This window comes from Trachemys scripta, chromosome 16 (assembly GCF_013100865.1).
Source record: "Trachemys scripta elegans isolate TJP31775 chromosome 16, CAS_Tse_1.0, whole genome shotgun sequence".
Classification (NCBI taxonomy): Eukaryota; Metazoa; Chordata; order Testudines; family Emydidae; genus Trachemys; species Trachemys scripta.
Window position 1 is genome coordinate 22,294,291 of NC_048313.1, and position 17,041 is coordinate 22,311,331.

Below are 17,041 nucleotides of genomic sequence, written 5' to 3' on the forward strand. Positions count from 1 at the left end.
TGGCATTTTCCCACAGGCGGGAAGCTGCACAAAGCACATGTACTAGTGCCTCTGATGGGGCAGGGGGCTCCCCTGGCAAACCCCTTTTGGTCTCAGTAAATAGAGTGTGGTCTAATGGTTATGGTAAGGTAGAGGCAACCAGGACACCTGGCTTCTATTCTTGGCTCCAAGTAGTAATTTAAGGATACACATGTGTGAAGGAGACTTAATTATCAAAATCTGTGCCATCATTATACAGGCTGAGATAAATTTGTGGGTACCTCTATGGCCCCCTGCATTGCAGTAGGTGCGAGCTTTAATTGGCCATATAAGACCCTGCTGTTCCCACTGAAAGCTCCGGAGATGGTACCCGAGGACTGACAAGCTCTGTGTAGTTATTCTCCGAACAAAAGGAAATGCTAGCGGTCATAATTAGTTTGCTTTCAAACTGGTCACGCACAAGCCAACTTCTTGTTCCTGTCCACTGTGAAGATCAAGTGCAACCGTTCCTGCTTGCTCATTTGGTGGTGAACACGTGGTACGGCGTTGGCAGAAGGGCTCGGACTGGGCAGTACACGGTGGCACAGTGTGCCCGTGCATCGCCCAGCCATTAGATTCTTCTCCAGAATCTTGGTTTTCATGCAGTCTCTGCACTTATGGCTGTGAATAAAACGTGAGCAGAGTATAACCAATGCAGAGCTGTCTAATCTGCTGGGAGCCTGGACCAAGCGCTCTGAGGGATGAAGGGCCCCATTCATCTCAGTGGGGTATTAATTCAGACATCCAGCGATGATCATTTAAATGTCAAAATGCTTAGCTATTATTCTGCTCTTGTAAGAAAGGAGAGGGCCGGTGAGTGGGTGCAGGGGGGGAGGGGGAAAGGTTACAGATCTACACAATTTACTGTGGACTTCTCACTTTGTGCCACAAGTGGGTGATGTTTGGGAGATTCCGCCACTTGACCCCGGAAGAGTGGATGCAGAAGGCTCAGTGACAGGTAGGCTAAATTACCTGACTTCTTTCAGAGTACCTGACTTCTGTTCTTCAAAAACTAGCCCCTCAGTTGTCTTAGCCTTGAAGCCTTCCATCCATGTATTATTATTTCATATTTCTAGAATGTCTTAGGTGTACAAGGTACTCTCCAAGAACGGACCAGATTCTGCTCTCACTTGCACAGAAATCTGGAGTAACTCTATTCAAGTTAATGGAGTCATTCCAGGTTTACACTGTGTGACTGAGATCGGAATATAGCCCAGCATTTCTGCCCAGAGGAAGTCACTCAGAGGATGCACAGCGCAGGTACTGGGTCACGGTCAAGGAGAAGGGTTCTGCAATTCAGAGACTTATGCAGCAATTGGTACAGCTGCACTGGTGCTGATCCCAAAGCAATGCATTGTGCCAGAGAGTGTCTGTATAGCCCTGTGGTTTGGACATTCACCGACGGCAGGGCCTCTAAAATTTAGGTGATGGCTACACTACAGACAGGATCAACGCTCTGAGAGTGATCCACCAGCAGTTGATTTAGTGGGTCTAGTGAAGACCCGCCAGATCGACAGCAGATCGCTCTCCAGTCGACCCCTGTACTCTATCCCCAAAGGGAACAGCAAGGTAAGTTGACGGGAGAGTTTCTCCCGTTGACCCCTCGGGGCGTACACCCTGCGATAACTCAACTAAAGTATGTCGACTCCAGCTCCGTTATTCCCGTAGCTGGAGTTGCGTAGCATAGGTCGACTTACCACGGTAGTGTAGACATAGCCTTAGACTCAGCATTGCTTGAGTCCCTAGAGTCATTAGAGGCTAAAATCCCAGCAATGGGTGTCACAAATGTGCGGGGCAGCTGATGTGCTTCTAAGTGTAGTATTGCCTGCAGCCACAAGGCGACTCCTGCTGGGGCGGCTCCAGATCCTCGAGGCTGCCAATAGGTGACAATTGGCCCTGCATAAACTCCAAGCAGCAGAGGAGACAGAGGGGAGCAGACAGAGGTCCACTAGAAGGGAAGCCCAGGCCACCCCCTTGGTCCCTGACCAGAGCTGGGTGGTGTAATGGCGGAGCCCCTGCCCTGCAGGGATGACAAAGGTGCAGCCGACCCAACACAAATGGCATTGCAACCCTGTGCACCTGCTTGGCATCCACACTTTTGCAGTCCCTCCAGCACCCACAGGCATTGGGCACCCCCAGACCTCCACGGACAAGTCAGGGGCACCGGGCAACCCGAGACTGCTGGAGACCAAGCAGAACAGAGGCACCCCCAGACCCCTGCGAACAAGTGGAACAGGGGAACCTGGGAGGGTGGGAGGATTGGATCCAGACTTTGGTGCTTCCTGGGGAAGTGAAGATGTGGGAGGAGGGTGGGGTATGGGACTCCCAAAACTGCCGAGCCCCTGGTGGGGATGGTGCTCTTCAGCCTGACTGCTTCTCTGGGTAAGAGACGGACAAATGTGAGATGGGAAGAGAGCGGGGGAGGGGTTGGTTTTCCACCCTTGGGTGGCTGACAGCTGTGGGTGATTCTGAGCCTGGGTGTGTCAGGGGAGACAGGGCAATGCTGAGGGAGGTGGTTTTGAGCTGCAGAGAAGTCAGGTAGAAAGAGGAAGGAGGAGAAGGATGTGGGGGAGGGGTGGTGTTTCTCAGTAGCTGCAGGTTGGGTTGGAGGGAGCTCAGGGGACCTGATATGTTTGAGCTGGGAAGATGGGTGAGGTTGGCAGGGTTGAGTGCAGAGTGGAACGGGAGTTAATTGGTGAAGGAAGGAGGGGCAGGGGAGTTGGTGGGGAGTGGGGGAGAGCTGGTGAGATAAGAGCTAGAGGGAAGACTGGCACTTGGCGAGAGCAGTGACAGAGAGTTAAATAGCCTCTTCTCCCCCTGACCTGGTACAGTAGAGCACCCCAATTTTCACTCTGAGAGCTGGGGATGCAAGAGGGCTGCCCACCCCAAGGAAAGGCTTCACTGCTGACTTTGAGTAATGAACCCCTGAGACTCAAAGCACAACTAAGTCAGCACCACAGAGCTCCACCAGGATCTGCACTGAAACCAGCAAGCCGCAACGTTGCATGCCAAAGCAGTCAAATGGCCTCCGAATCACACAGAACCGGGCCCCCGCTCACTCAAAAAGGCTAGTGACCCTCAGCAAGCCTTTCAATGCAGCTAGTCTGCATTGGCGATGACACCGAAAATCCACTTGGGAATTTGCCAAAAGCATGTTTCACAGCTCCCATTTTCACACCCCCTGAAAAAAACCTGTGCACCAGGAAACAACTTCCCAGGAAACCTGACTCGACTATAAAGTGACTGTCTCCTACCATGTGTCGGTGCAGTGCCTAGCATAATGGGGCTCCGATCTCAGTTGGGACACTCTCGGTGCTACAGAAATACAAAGATTAAAGAAATACCTTTATCATATAAGAGTTTCATACAAGTGCTAGCTCCAAGATAGAAAACTCGCCATCTGCTGACAGGCCGCCCACAGGGGAGGCAAGTGGGGCAATTTTCCCCAGGCCCCGGGCCCCACAGGGGCCCCCCACGAGAATATAGTATTGCAACTTTTTTTTATGGAAGGGGCCCCCAAAATTGCTTTGCCCAGGCCCCCTGAATCCTCTGGGCAGCCCTGTCTGCTGAAGAGCCTCTCTGGTGTGGATTCCACTTGTAGAAAAAACAGCTTTCCACCTACAAATAGAACAGGCCAGAGGGTGTGTACAGAAGTCCCCACTGTAACCCCAGTACAGTAACTGGCTGAAAAAGGGAGTTGAGTTCACTCCAGCCAGTTTGCACTTTTGTTACTGGAAGGAAATGTGTTAAAAGAAGTTTGAACAATGGAGCCTCTTCCCACAGCCCCTTCAGAACTGCACTCTGCCTCCCTGCTCTGCTGTGCTACACTGGAAAGAAAGCCCCCTTTATCCCTTCCCACTTGCCCTTCTGGAGAAGAAGCAGTTCTGTATTGAGAAACAGAGCCCAAGGCATTTGGGAGGAAATAGGCAGGGAACGCCTTCAAAGATTACCTTTGACAGATGACCTCTGACACAGCTGTTTCGGGGCTTTGATCTCTGATGGCCTCCAAACTCTCAAGCATCCAGGGAAAGAATTTCAACTGCAGTAAACTGTGCATTTGAATCCTGCTGTGAGGGCTGGACTCCCTTGATCTTATCAAATACTCAGAGATTCACTGTCCAGACCCTTCAGAAGCAGTCTGTGGGATCCGTCTCACCAGCCACAAGGGAACACTTAGGCCTTGTCTACACTGCCACTTTACAGCGCGGCAACTTTCTCGCTCACGGTGTGAAAAAACAACCCGCTGAGCGCTGCAAGTTTCAGTGCTGTAAAGTGGCAGTGTAGACAGTGCGGCGGCGCGTTAACGTTGCTAGTGAAGACATACCCTTAGAAAGAGGTTTTAGACCTTTGAGTTTATAGCAAAAATCTCAATTGTGGATCTACCTGATAAACCAGTTAGGGCCACATTTTCAGAAGCGCTCAATTCCCATTTAGGCACCAAAATAAGTGGTTAGATTTTAAAAAAGAGCCCATTCACAGGTGCTGAGCTCTTGAAAAATCTGGTCTATAGTAGAGCAACAATGCCGGAGCAGCCCCAAAAGCACAGATTTTACAACACGTGTGTGAAACAGGTTAATCAACTGCTAGCAACGCAAATTGGCTCCAATTCTCCTGGCAGGCGTCCTTCTCCAACATCCTCATGACCCGCCTCAAAGCCGGAGTCAGACTTCCAAGGAAAGATATGAATCACTCTGAACCAGCAGTGGTTCATCAATGGTCCTACGTTCAGTGACATCAGTTATCACAGGGCAGAAAAGGTGGGGCAGCTGCGTTGTATGTAAGAGAGGAGTATGACTGCTCAGAGCTCCGGTATGAAACTGCAGAAAAACCTGAGAGTCTCTGGATAAAGTTGAGAAGTGTGAGCAACAAGGGTGATGTCGTGGTGGGAGTCTGCTATAGACCACCAAACCAGGGGGATGAGGTGGACGAGGCTTTCTTCTGGCAACTAGCAGAAGTTGCTAGATCGCAGGCCCTGGTTCTCATGGGAGACTTTAATCACCCTGATATCTGCTGGGAGAGCAATACAGCGGTGCACAGACAATCCAGGAAGTTTTTGGAAAGTGTAGGGGACAATTTCCTGGTGCAAGTGCTGGAGGAACCAACTAGGGGCAGAGCTTTTCTTGACCTGCTGCTCACAAACCGGGAAGAATTAGTAGGGGAAGCAAAAGTGGATGGGAACCTGGGAGGCAGTGACCATGAGATGGTCGAGTTCAGGACCGTGACAAGGAAGAAAGGAGAGCAGCAGAATACGGACCCTGGACTTCAGAAAAGCAGACTTTGACTCCCTCAGGGAACAGATGGGCAGGATCCCCTGGGAGAATAACATGAAGGGCAAAGGGGTCCTGGAGAGCTGGCTGTATTTTAAAGAATCCTTATTGCGGTTGCAGGAACAAACCATCCCGATGTGTAGAAAGAATAGTAAATATGGCAGGCGACCAGCTTGGCTTAACAGTAAAATCCTTGCTGACCTTAAACGCAAAAAAGAAGCTTACAAGAAGTGGAAGATTGGACAAATGACCAGGGAGGAGTATAAAAGTATCGCTCAGGCATGCAGGAGTGAAATCAGGAAGGCCAAATCGCACTGGGAGTTGCAGCTAGCAAGAGATGTTAAGAGTAAGAAAAAGGGTTTCTTCAGGTAAGTTAGCAACAAGAAGAAAATCAAGGAAAGTGTGGGCCCCTTACTGAATGAGGGAGGCAACCTAGTGACAGAGGATGTGGAAAAAGCTAATGTACTCAATGCTTTTTTTGCCTCTCTTCACGAACAAGGTCAGCTCCCAGATTGCTGCACTAGGCAGTACAGCATGGGGAGAAGGTGACCAGCCCTCTGTGGAGAAAGAAGTGGTTCGGGACTATTTAGAAAAACTGGATGTGCACAAGTCCATGGGGCTGGATGCGCTGCATCCGAGGGTGCTAAAGGAGTTGGCGGGTGAGATTGCAGAGCCATTATTTTTGAAAACTTATGGCGATCGGGGGAGGTCCCAGATGACTGGAAAAAGGCTAATGTCGTGTCCATCTTTAAAAAAGGGAAGAAGGAAGATCCGGGGAACTACAGGCCAGTCAGCCTCACCTCAGTCCCTGGAAAAATCATAGAGCAGGTCCTCAAGGAATCAATTATGAAACATTTAGAGGAGAGGAAAGTGATCAGGAACAGTCAGCATGGATTCACAAAGGGGAAGTCGTGCCTGACTAACCTAATTGCCTTCTATGATGAGATAACTGGCTCTGTGGATGAGGGGAAAGCAGTGGATGTGTTATTCCTTGACTTTAGCAAAGCTTTTGATACCGTCTCCCACAGTATTCTTGCCGCCAAGTTAAAGAAGTATGGGCTGGATGAATGGACTGTAAGGTAGATAGAAAGCTGGCTAGATCATCGGGCTCAACGGGTAGTGATCAATGCTCCATGTCTAGTTGGCAGCCGGTTTCAAGCGGAGTGCCCCAAGGATCGGTCCTGGGGCTGGTTTTGTTTAATATCTTTATTAATGATCTGGAGAATGGTGTGGACTGCACTCTCAGCAAGTTTGCAGATGACACTAAACTAGGAGGCGTACTAGATACACTAGAGGGTAGGGATCGGATACAGAGGGACCTAGACAAATTAGAGGATTGTGCCAAAAAAACCTGATGAGGTTCAACAAGGACAAGTGCAGAGTCCTGCACTTAGGACGGAAGAATCCCATGCACTGCTACAGACTAGGGACCGAATGGCTAGGTAGCAGTTCTGCAGAAAAGGACCTAGGGGTCACAGTGGACGAGAAGCTGGATATGAGTCAACAGTGTGCTCTTGTTGCCAAGAAGGCTAACGGCATTTTGGGCTGTATAAGTAGGGGCATTGCCAGCAGATCGAGGAATGTGATCGTTCCCCTTTATTCGACATTGGTGAGGCCTCATCTGGAATACTGTGTCCAGTTTTGGGCCCTACACTACAAGAAGGATGTGGAAAAATTGGAAAGAGTCCAGCGGAGGGCAACAAAAATGATTAGGGGTCTGGAGCACATGAGTTATGAGGAGAGGCTGAGGGAACTGGGATTGTTTTGTCTCCAGAAGAGAAGAATGAGGGGGGATTTGATAGCAGCCTTCAACTACCTGAAGGGGGGTTCCAAAGAGGATGGAGCTCGGCTGTTCTCAGTGGTGGCAGATGACAGAACAAGGAGCAATGGTCTCAAATTGCACTGGGGAAGGTCCAGGTTGGATATTGGGAAAAACTATTTCACTAGGAGGGTGGTGAAACACTGGAATGCGTTACCTAGGGAGGTGGTGGAGTCTCCTTCCTTGGAAGTTTTTAAGGCCCGGCTTGACAAAGCCCTGGCTGGGATGATTTAGTTGGGAATTGGTCCTGCTTTGAGCAGGGGGTTGGACTAGATGACCTCTTGAGGTCCCTTCCAACCCTGATATTCTATGATTCTATGATCTGCACGAACCCAACAGGAGGTGGATTTCAAAGTTCCTGTGCCAGAAGTTATTATGGCTCACAAATATGACTTCTATCCCTGTACCTTCATTTAGTCTCCTGTGCACAGAATGCCTCCTTGCATACATCACAGCCCGAAGGAGTACTTTTAACCAGGTCGGTTGTGACTAGCCCTGTGGGATACACAGCCATGCCAGAGAAGGGAAGTCACAAATGCTAACCATCCAGGAATAAATTTCCAGTAAGTGACAGATATCACTAATGAGGCAAATATCCTGAGCCTTGCTGCAAAATCCTACACTGAATAACATGCACCTGGGCCCACTCCTGGGAACCTGTCTTTCATCCCCTACATCCATATGGCTCGCATCATGCCATGTACACATCCAGCCACCGTCCAGCAGCACAACCACGTCTGATAGGAAAAGCTGGCTCAGAAGTGACAGACCAGTCAGCAAAGAGTGTCACATCCTCTTGGATCATTTTATCTGTGTCTGGCTGGGGCCACATGCCAACCTCCAGGGCTCTTATTTCACACTTGTGTGTTTGCGGCTCCCTCGCTGAAGGAGCCCAATGTTTGCAAGTTTGAGATTGCTGGGTAGGGATATGCACATATTTCAATTTAGAGATGCTATGAAATATAAGCAAAAAATTTTGTATGGGGCATAATTCACTATCCTTTCTCCCTACAGACGTGAATGCATGACTATTGGGCAACGTGGCTTGCTCAACTAACCAGTGAGCTAAGAATAGAAGCGATCTATGAAACAAAACCTGCCAGGATTGGCAGCTATTTCAGGCACATTTGGCTGGTGGGACAGAATGACATAACAGGACATAAGGAGGAAGCAGTATGTGACACATCTGTAACCTCACTAAGAGCCATGGATAGACTTAGGCACTTTGGTGGAGCTGTTGCCATTGTGTGTGCTCCTCCAACACAGAAGCGTTGCAGGGACTGGGTCTGGGACGTGCTATGACAGCCTGTCACCGTAGGACCAGTCCTTCCTATAGGAGGGAACCATGGCCTGGATCTGAGGCCACGTCTGCGCTACAGGAACGAAACCAGCACAGCTACAGTGCTGTAGCTATGCCAACATAACCGCCCAATCGAGACACAACCTACCGCGATGGAAGGGGATTTTCCATCACTGCAGAAACACCACCTTCCCAAGCGATGGTAGCTAGGTCAACAAAAGCATTTTTCCATCTACTTAGCTGTGTCTACACCTGGACACTCCAGGATTTTTTCACACCCCTGAGTGCCATCATTATGTCGACCGAAATGTTAAGTGTAGACCAGGCCTGATCCTGGTTGATTTCTGGATTCCAGGTACACAGGAGCAATCAGTGAAGGGCACAGGGGCTAAGTCCCACCAACGAGAGACTCTCCATTACTGCATTAGGCACACACAGCACCCTTCTAGCAAACCCTTTTCTCCCACAGCACAATGGACAAAAGCAGCAGGAGGGAAATGGGTGGGGGCCAGGGAAGGGAAACGGTAGCTCTTCAATGCAGCACAACAACATGCACAGGAAGGGGCTGGCTGTGCCCATAGCAGGATACCAAACCCAGGGCCTGCAGGCTCGATCCAGCCCCAAGGCCCATCCTTCCAACCCCCAACTCATCCCATGAGTTTCCAAGGGACCCAACCCACAGCCTTTCTGGCTCGAGGCCACTGAGCCACCATCCCCCACTAGCTGTCAAGTAGCCACTCAGCTCTGCCCCAGCCTCGGGCTCCTGCTGTCATAGAATATCAGAGTTGGAAGGGACCTCAGGAGGTCATCTAATTTTTGCCCCAGATCTCTAGATGGCCCCCTCAAGGATTGAACTCACAACCCTGGGTTTAGTAGGCCAACACTCAAACCACTGAGCTATCCCTGTCCCCTGTGTAAGGAAGTGAGGGATATTCCTCCAAAGAGGGACGGAGGAAGAGAAGAACTGAGACAATTCCCAGAGATGGGGGGGAGCAAAGAGAGGAACTGTTGGGAAAGAGGAAGAATATCACGTGTGTGGGGAAAGGGGGCCCCTAACTGGGCAGAGGAAGAGAGGGATCATACAGGCATTTACTCTAACAGCCTCTTTAACCACGAGAACCTGGTTGCAGCAGGACAAGCCCACACCGTTAGCCTCTTGCCAGGTCTTTGTTCCCCAGCTCAGAGAAAGGGCCATAAAGCCCTCCCCACAGAACGAGTTAGACACATCAGGTCCTTAGCACGTTCGGTGCAGCAGCCCCACAGTGCAGTCTTGGGAAGGACAGCTAAGGACATGCTGGGCTGGCAAATTCTAGCCCCTCAGAGGACTCTTTCCCACTCCTCACTGCCTTTCCAGCCCTCTTTGGAGAGCACAGCTTTCCAGAAGCAAAGGTGCGAGTACAGGGGCAGCACCAACCCCAGCCCCAGGGGAAGGCGCACATGCTTAACTTTCAACATTGACTTCAGTGGGCCCTTTCACAGGCTTGATCGGGGCTGTGGGGTGCAGTGCTTAGACTCCCGCAGCACCCCAAATAAACCCAACTATCTTGGGATTCACACTGGTGTCTATGATTTTAAGGGTCCTTTGCCTCCGGTAGCCTGAAATAATGTGGTCTCTGGTTTTCCTATGGCATTCCCAACACCTAGGAACTGAAAGTCCATAACAAGACTGGATCTCTCTTTATTTCACTCACTCCTTGAGGTATTAAAAAAAAAAAAAAACAGTGAGTAACGAACGCAAGTACACAGACACTGCCACCTGCACACACCTTTGTCATGTGTGCACGAAGCACGAGTGGACACATCTGATTTAACTCCATAACCATGTGGAATTACACACACATGCACATAATTCTAGACAGTTCTGCCAATAACCGGCTTTAGTGGCAGAAGAAAAATAGAACTGATTCAGTTGTTTATTATCTGTATTACAGTAGCAGCTAGCAGCCCTTGTCATGGATAGGGACCCACTGTGCCAGATGCTGTATGAACACAGAAAAGAGTTCCTGACCCAGAGAGCTTGGTCTGTCTGTCCCTCCCACTCCCTATATGAGGAGCGTCCACACTGATGACAGGAAAAGGGAATTTGATGGATCGGGGAGCAGAGAGCACTGCATGAGAATTATGGCAGCTGAAATTCCCTTGCCAGTGGTTGTTGAAGGGATGAGTATCTCACCCTATACACAATATTCAACCAGAAAATTTGGAAAGGAGTTGGTTGGACTGGACATATCACAGCGAACTGGGCCCAGTAGTAAATCATCCACTATTACTCAGATGGGTCACTGAGCCAGTTCCTAAAGCCACTGGTGGCTCATTAACTTGAGAAATGTCCCCTTCACTAAGACACAAAATTACAGACCTGACACGAGCACACCCCAAAGGACAGCACTTCTGGACAAAAATTAGGTCCCGTTTGGTTTGGATGAACTTTGATGACGGAGGCCGCAGTAGCTGGGGAACATGGCTTCTCAGGGGAAGGCTAGAGCTGGGAGTCAGGTTAAAGGACAACAAGCTGTTCACTAGCCCTCTCTGCAGAAGGGGAGAGGACGGATTGTTTTGTTTTAAACTGTAATTCAGACAGTTTTAGCAAACAATTGCTCAGGCAGAAGGAACCTGCATGGAGAGCTGGAGGCCACAGCAGAGAGCTGGAACCGACAACAAGTTTTACAAGCCAAAACTGGCCCTCTTATTGGCTCCACCCTACCCTGAACAATGCAGGAACTGCACCATGCCACTGTGGTTCACCCAGAATGAACTCGGCTCAGCTCAGGACTTTCAAGATCTTCAGAAGGAGCCCAGTTTGTGGGACAATGGACAGAACTCCTGCCTTTCCAGTTCCTGAGCGGAGATGTCAGAACAGACACAGGACAATGCAATGTGCCCAAATAGACTCCAGGGCACTACAGCATCCACAACCTGCCCTGCTGTACAAGCCCTGGTGACACCTGCCCAAGAGGCCGTCTTTACTGGACATCCTCCTGCCTCATGAGAGCTCTCCAAACAACTGTGTGTACTCCTGCTCTACATCCATGACAGGAGCTCCCTCCATGAGGCAACGGATTTTCATTGGCCCTTTGGATGGCCACTTAAGACAATTACAGCTAGAAGAAAGGTCCAATGGCAGAAACTGTCATTATGGGGGTACCGCTTGGAAATAACCAATTTGTTGAATATCCCTCCTCGAAACACCACTAGAGGACACACTCCACATCCAAGTTCCCTTCTAGATAGAGAGACAGGTGACTAGCCCAACAGAGTAGAGCAGAGCCAGCCAGGGGTTCCTCACAGCTGGAAGATTCAGCACCACAAATCCAGCACTGATTCTAACAACTCATTTCCACGTCAAACACTAGGATGAGGAAATTATTCTACTCTGATCTTGCAACACATCCACTGGGATTCTGCCAGGATAGGGGCCACAGTTTGTACGCTCTTCAGGGCTAGGACCATGTTTGTGAAGTGCCAGTGCAAACAAGTGGTGCAGAATAGCCACAACCAATAAGTGCTGGATGGCTAAAAGTTTGAAAACTAAAAGCCACATCACATCAGCTCCTCAAATAAAGCAACTTTTGCTGGGAGCCCAGTGCTCCCAAAATACCGAGGCGTGTTAAGCTTCACCTTCTCTGCCAAAGTAAATAACAAAATCTCTTGGAACTTGGAAACCAGTGCAAATGCCCAACTCCCCCTCTCCAGGCATGTACAGCTCCCATGACTGCATCCAATAGGAGTTACTCTTATGAGAGCCATCAGGCCCCTGGATATTTATACCCTTTCTAAAACATTGTAAACACAGACTCCCAACTGCATGTGCCCACTCAGTGTCCTCCCTGCCCCCACCCATTCATTCAATCTCTCCCTTTTTTCCCCAGCTCCCTCATCTCCTCCTAGAATTCATACCCTTCCCCCCGGGCCTGATTTGCTCTTATCCTGCACCATGTGCAATCATTTACATCAGTGCCAAGCAACTGCAGATTGGGGGCACGACACCAGCAAGTCAGAGCACCTCATCCCAAAGGTGATTGCACACTTTGTATTGTTCTTAGCGCTCGTTAGATATCTGAAAACATCTCAGTATGACTGTGCAACGCACTTGATTTGCAGGATGGTGACAAGTTTTACTTTAAACATTATGTGGAGGAGCAGGGGGTAAGAGGACACTCTACATTTAAGCAAATCCTCACGTGCTCAAGTTTGACGTGTCTGTTGGTCCAGGTACAAACGTTCTCTATAGAGTCCATCTCTGTGGGAAGTTGCATCAAGTAAAGCCGTACCTATTTTGTAATGTATATGTCTGTGCAGCGCCCAGCACACTGGGAGTCCCTAGACACAACTGGGGTACCCATAATAACAGCAAGATACAGGAAAGGAGAAAGAGCCCCTTGGACAGCATTTTTATGAATTTGCATTACAGTAGCATCTAGAGGCCCCAGCCGAGATCCATGTCCCACTGTACCAGGTGCTCCATAGGCAGCAGGAGAGATACACAGTCAGTTGACAAGACACACGGACAAAGAGGGAGAGAGAGAGAGAGAATTGTGCTTGTGGATAAATGATGGTGCCCAGCCTCCCTAACCCCCTTAACAAGCGGGGATTAAGGACAGACCAGAAACCAGCTGGAGAAGTTGTGAGGCTTCATCATTGATAGTCCAATTGCATAAGTCCTGCCTCTCCCCTTTTAACAACTAGCACCAGGCCAGGCCCTCCAGTGATAACGCTGCTTAGGAGCATCTGGTGTTGGATCCCAACACCCACGGGGAGGAGAATTCGGGGAGAAAGAATCTGCAGGATTGTGGCTTGGTGTCAGAGGGCAGTGCACAGCAGGGGCAGCAAGACTGCAACACATGGCACTGCATTTCCATCCTCTTAGTGATTTATTTACTGGCACTTCTGCCTCACCAGAGCAGAACAGAACAGCCAGAGCAGATGCTGCCTCCAAACCCCATCTGCCAAGGGTTAACTTGCTCTTGGTCAGCACCAACCCTCCTAGATGTGCTCAGGAATTTTCCAAGGCCAATTAACAGCCTTCCACCTGGGTTCCAGCTACTATTTATAACATGAATAATAGAACAAGGAGCCACCCAAGCATACCAGCTCCATTTGTTATGGCTAAACTTGAACCTCAGAGGTTGTGTCCTGCTTAGTAAACAGGAGTCTCGAGTGCTCCCAATGCACCTTCATTGTGGGGCCAGTAACTGCTGGAGAAGGCACTGCTGGGAAGTCTGGGAGACCAGTCCCCAGAGGAGTGTAAGCTCTCAGTTAAAGGCAGAAATACTGACACAGCAGCCAGCCCCTACCTATCCCAGGGGACTCTGCTCTCCTCCATGGGCTCTCATTTCTGCCTCTGCGTTCCCATGAAGGGACTGTTCTTCTCACTCACCTGCTAGGTCTTGTCTTTTCCGCCAGGTCTACACTAGGAAATTAGGTGGGTATAACTACATCGCTCAGGAGGGTGAAAAATCCATACCCCTGAGCAACTCATTAAACCGACCTAACCCCCGGCGTAGACAGCACTGAACTGAAGTGTTAAGAGCTCACAATAAACATCCCCAGGGGTCTTCTTAAAAACAGTCCTGAGATTTCTAAGGGATTGTCTACACTTAAAACGCTGCGCTGGTGTAGGTGCACTGCTGTAGCACTTAGTGAAGATGCTACTCACTCCCACAGGAGAGTTTCTCCTGTAGGTGTAGGTACTCCACCTTCCCAAGAGGCGGTAGCTATGTCGAAGGGAGAAGCCCTCTGGTTGGCATAGCGCCGTCTACACTGGGGGTTAGGTTGGTATAAGTGTATCACTCAGGGAGGAGGGATAGCTCAGTGGTTTGCGCATTGGCCTGCTAAACCCAGGGTTGTGAGTTCAATCCTTGAGGGGGCCACTTGGGGATCTGGGGCAAAATCAGTACTTGGTCCTGCTAGTGAAGGCAGGGGGCTGGACTCAATGACCTTTCCAGGTCCCTTCCAGTTCTAGGAGATGGGATATCTCTATTAATCATTAATATAACTGACAGGAGAATTCTCCCATTAAAATAGCTACCGCCTTGTGGGAAAGTGGATTAACTATGTCAATGGAAGAAGCTCTCCCATCAGTGTAGATAGTGTCTTCACTGAAGCGCTACAGCGACCCCACTGCAGCATTTTAAGCGTAGACCTGCCCATGAGTTTAAGCTCTTCTAGGAAGGGATTATTGTTTGCTATAGGTTTATACAGTGTGTAGCACAATGGGTCCTAAACTGGCTAGCCTCTAGGTGCGACCACTATATAACTATTACATAAACAGGATCCTAATCCCATTTCTCTGCACTTGGTTGAACAGAAAAGAAGTTTGTAATTAAAAACAAAATGCAAAGCTCTTTCCCCAGGTATTAGAGTCAAAGGAGACATTCACAGACACTGCCCCCGGCTAGGGTCCCTGACACTTCCTCTGAGGGCTGCATGTCCCCAAAGTGATTTCCCTCCCCAGATAGGGTGACCAGACAGCAAGTGTGAAAAATTGGGACGGGAGTTGGGGGGTAATAGGAGCCTATATAAGAAAAAGCCCCAAAAATCGGGACTGTCCCTATAAAATCGGGACATCTGGTCACCCAGACAATGCACAAACTATGGCCTTCCTAGAGTGACAGAGAACTGACACACTCCGTAGACTCCACGCCCAGCTGCCACTGGACCTCCTACCTATTGGCGGCAGATTCATCCAGCACTTTTTCATTTCTGCTGCTGATTTTCCACCCCATTCCAACAGCATTCAAGTCATAGGATATCTCTGCCCCCACAGCTAATGTCACGGCAGCTCAAGGACAGCACCAGGGTGGAACCACCACTTTTACCTTGTGTCCTGTAGTTTCAGAGGCCTTTGGCTGCCAACTGGATATGGCACATCCAACAGCTTAGCTCTTTATTGTTTTGGATGGGACTATAAGTGAGACGGGCACTGAGGCGCCCCGTGCTCCTTCCATACAGGAGGCCAGTCAAACCCATTGTGAGGAAAGCTGAAAATGCAGACCTGGATGTAACATGGTGGCTTTGAACCCCTTTGATTCTTCAGTCAAAGGCAGCCGCACATTCTGAGGCAGGGCCACCCAGCTGTGATGTGGCTTTTCAGACTCAGCCAGGCCATGAAATTCTCGTTCAGCTTTTGCTCACTTTCCCATGGTAACGGACTGCCTGAGAAACACAGCGAAGATGGGGTTAATATGCACACAACAAACAAGGTCTGTGACAGGAAAAGAGGCATCTTGGCTCAGGACTTCAGGGAGTAGAGCAAGATAATGAAACGCAGACACTGGGAAGTGCTCTGAACACAACTGCTCACAGGAGTGACTCACCTACCCATTCTGCACTGGCTGGCTCCCCTTCTTATCCCCTGCGGCTGGAGCTGGACTGAACACTACACAGTGATGGGGTGGCAGAGCTCAGAACAGAGACCAGCCACATGGCCAAAGGCAGAGAAGCCCTGTCCAGGCTGGGAAAAGAAATGGGTAACAAATCAGATCAGAAAAACAAGTCTTGGGACAAGTGGAGTGGACGATTCCAGGCCCTGCATGCTGAGAGTCAGGGAGGTAGGGGAGCACAGAAAGGGATCGCAGGAGCTAGAAATGAGACAAGAGTCTTAAGTGGCCAAGACTGACCCCACTGCAAGGGTAGGCTCTCGCTCCCCGAGAGGGGATAGCATCAGCACAGCATCTCACATCAGAGTTTGGGCAAAAATCTAGCTCTCACCAAGCTGAACGTGTCTCACTTCATGGCCCAATCTGCACCAGATCAGAAGGGAGACGCATTCCCTGCCCTCTACACAGAGCAGAACAAGGGGACACAAATGGTAGTGTGTTACGAGACAGTGAGTGAAAGCTGGTGGAATGTACATTCCACAATCAGGGCCGGCTTTAGGCCGATTCGCCCGATTCCCCGGAATCGGGCCCCGCGCTTAAGAGGGCCCCGCGCCTTAGGCGCCTTTTTAATTTTCTTACTAACCCAAGGTCTGCTCCGGGGTCTTCGGTGGCCCCGCTCTCCTGGCTGGAACTCTGGCCAGAGCGCAGCAGCCCCGCTCTCCTGGCTGGAGCTCCGGATGGAGCACGGCGGCCCCGTGACCCCAGCCGGAGCGCTGCAAGCCCCACGGGCCTGCTCTCCTGGCTGGAGCTCCGGCCGGAGCATGGGGGCCCCGCGACCCCGCTCCCCTGGCCGGCAATCTGAAGTGCCGACGAAGACTGGGAGCGCTGCCCGGTGAGTATAAGCCCCAGGAATCGGGCCCCGCACTTGCTAAAGCCGGCCCTGTCCACAGTGGTGGGAGGCGGAGGGTGTAGCAGGGAAGGCAACCAACAGGAGGTAACCAGACTGACAAGATGCATGGAGCTGCTTTTTCTTGCACTCTGCAATGCTGCCAACTCATGATTTTATTCATAAGAGTCATGGGTTATGGAGTTCCTCCTAAAGCCCTATGCTGGATTCATGGGGTTACATGGGAATCTCAACTTTCATTTTAAAAAAAGAAAGTGTTTCTAGCCCTCCTGGCTACAGGAAAAAGCTTGAGAGCATGCACTCCAAAGGTTCCAGTATTTTAAAAACATCTCATGATTTTTGGAGCCTGACTAATGATGTGTGAATTCTTGGGGATGGTGATCACATCCTCCTGCGAGACCCTCTTCTTTG

The 17,041-nt window shown here is 50.1% G+C and overlaps 1 protein-coding gene across 4 annotated transcripts in view; it reads right to left on the reverse strand.

Annotated features, from left to right (window-relative positions):
• The window catches only part of HDAC7 (histone deacetylase 7), a 203,504-nt gene that overhangs the window by 111,193 nt on the left and 75,270 nt on the right, over positions 1-17,041 (reverse strand). The gene's annotated exons all lie outside the window — the stretch shown is intronic.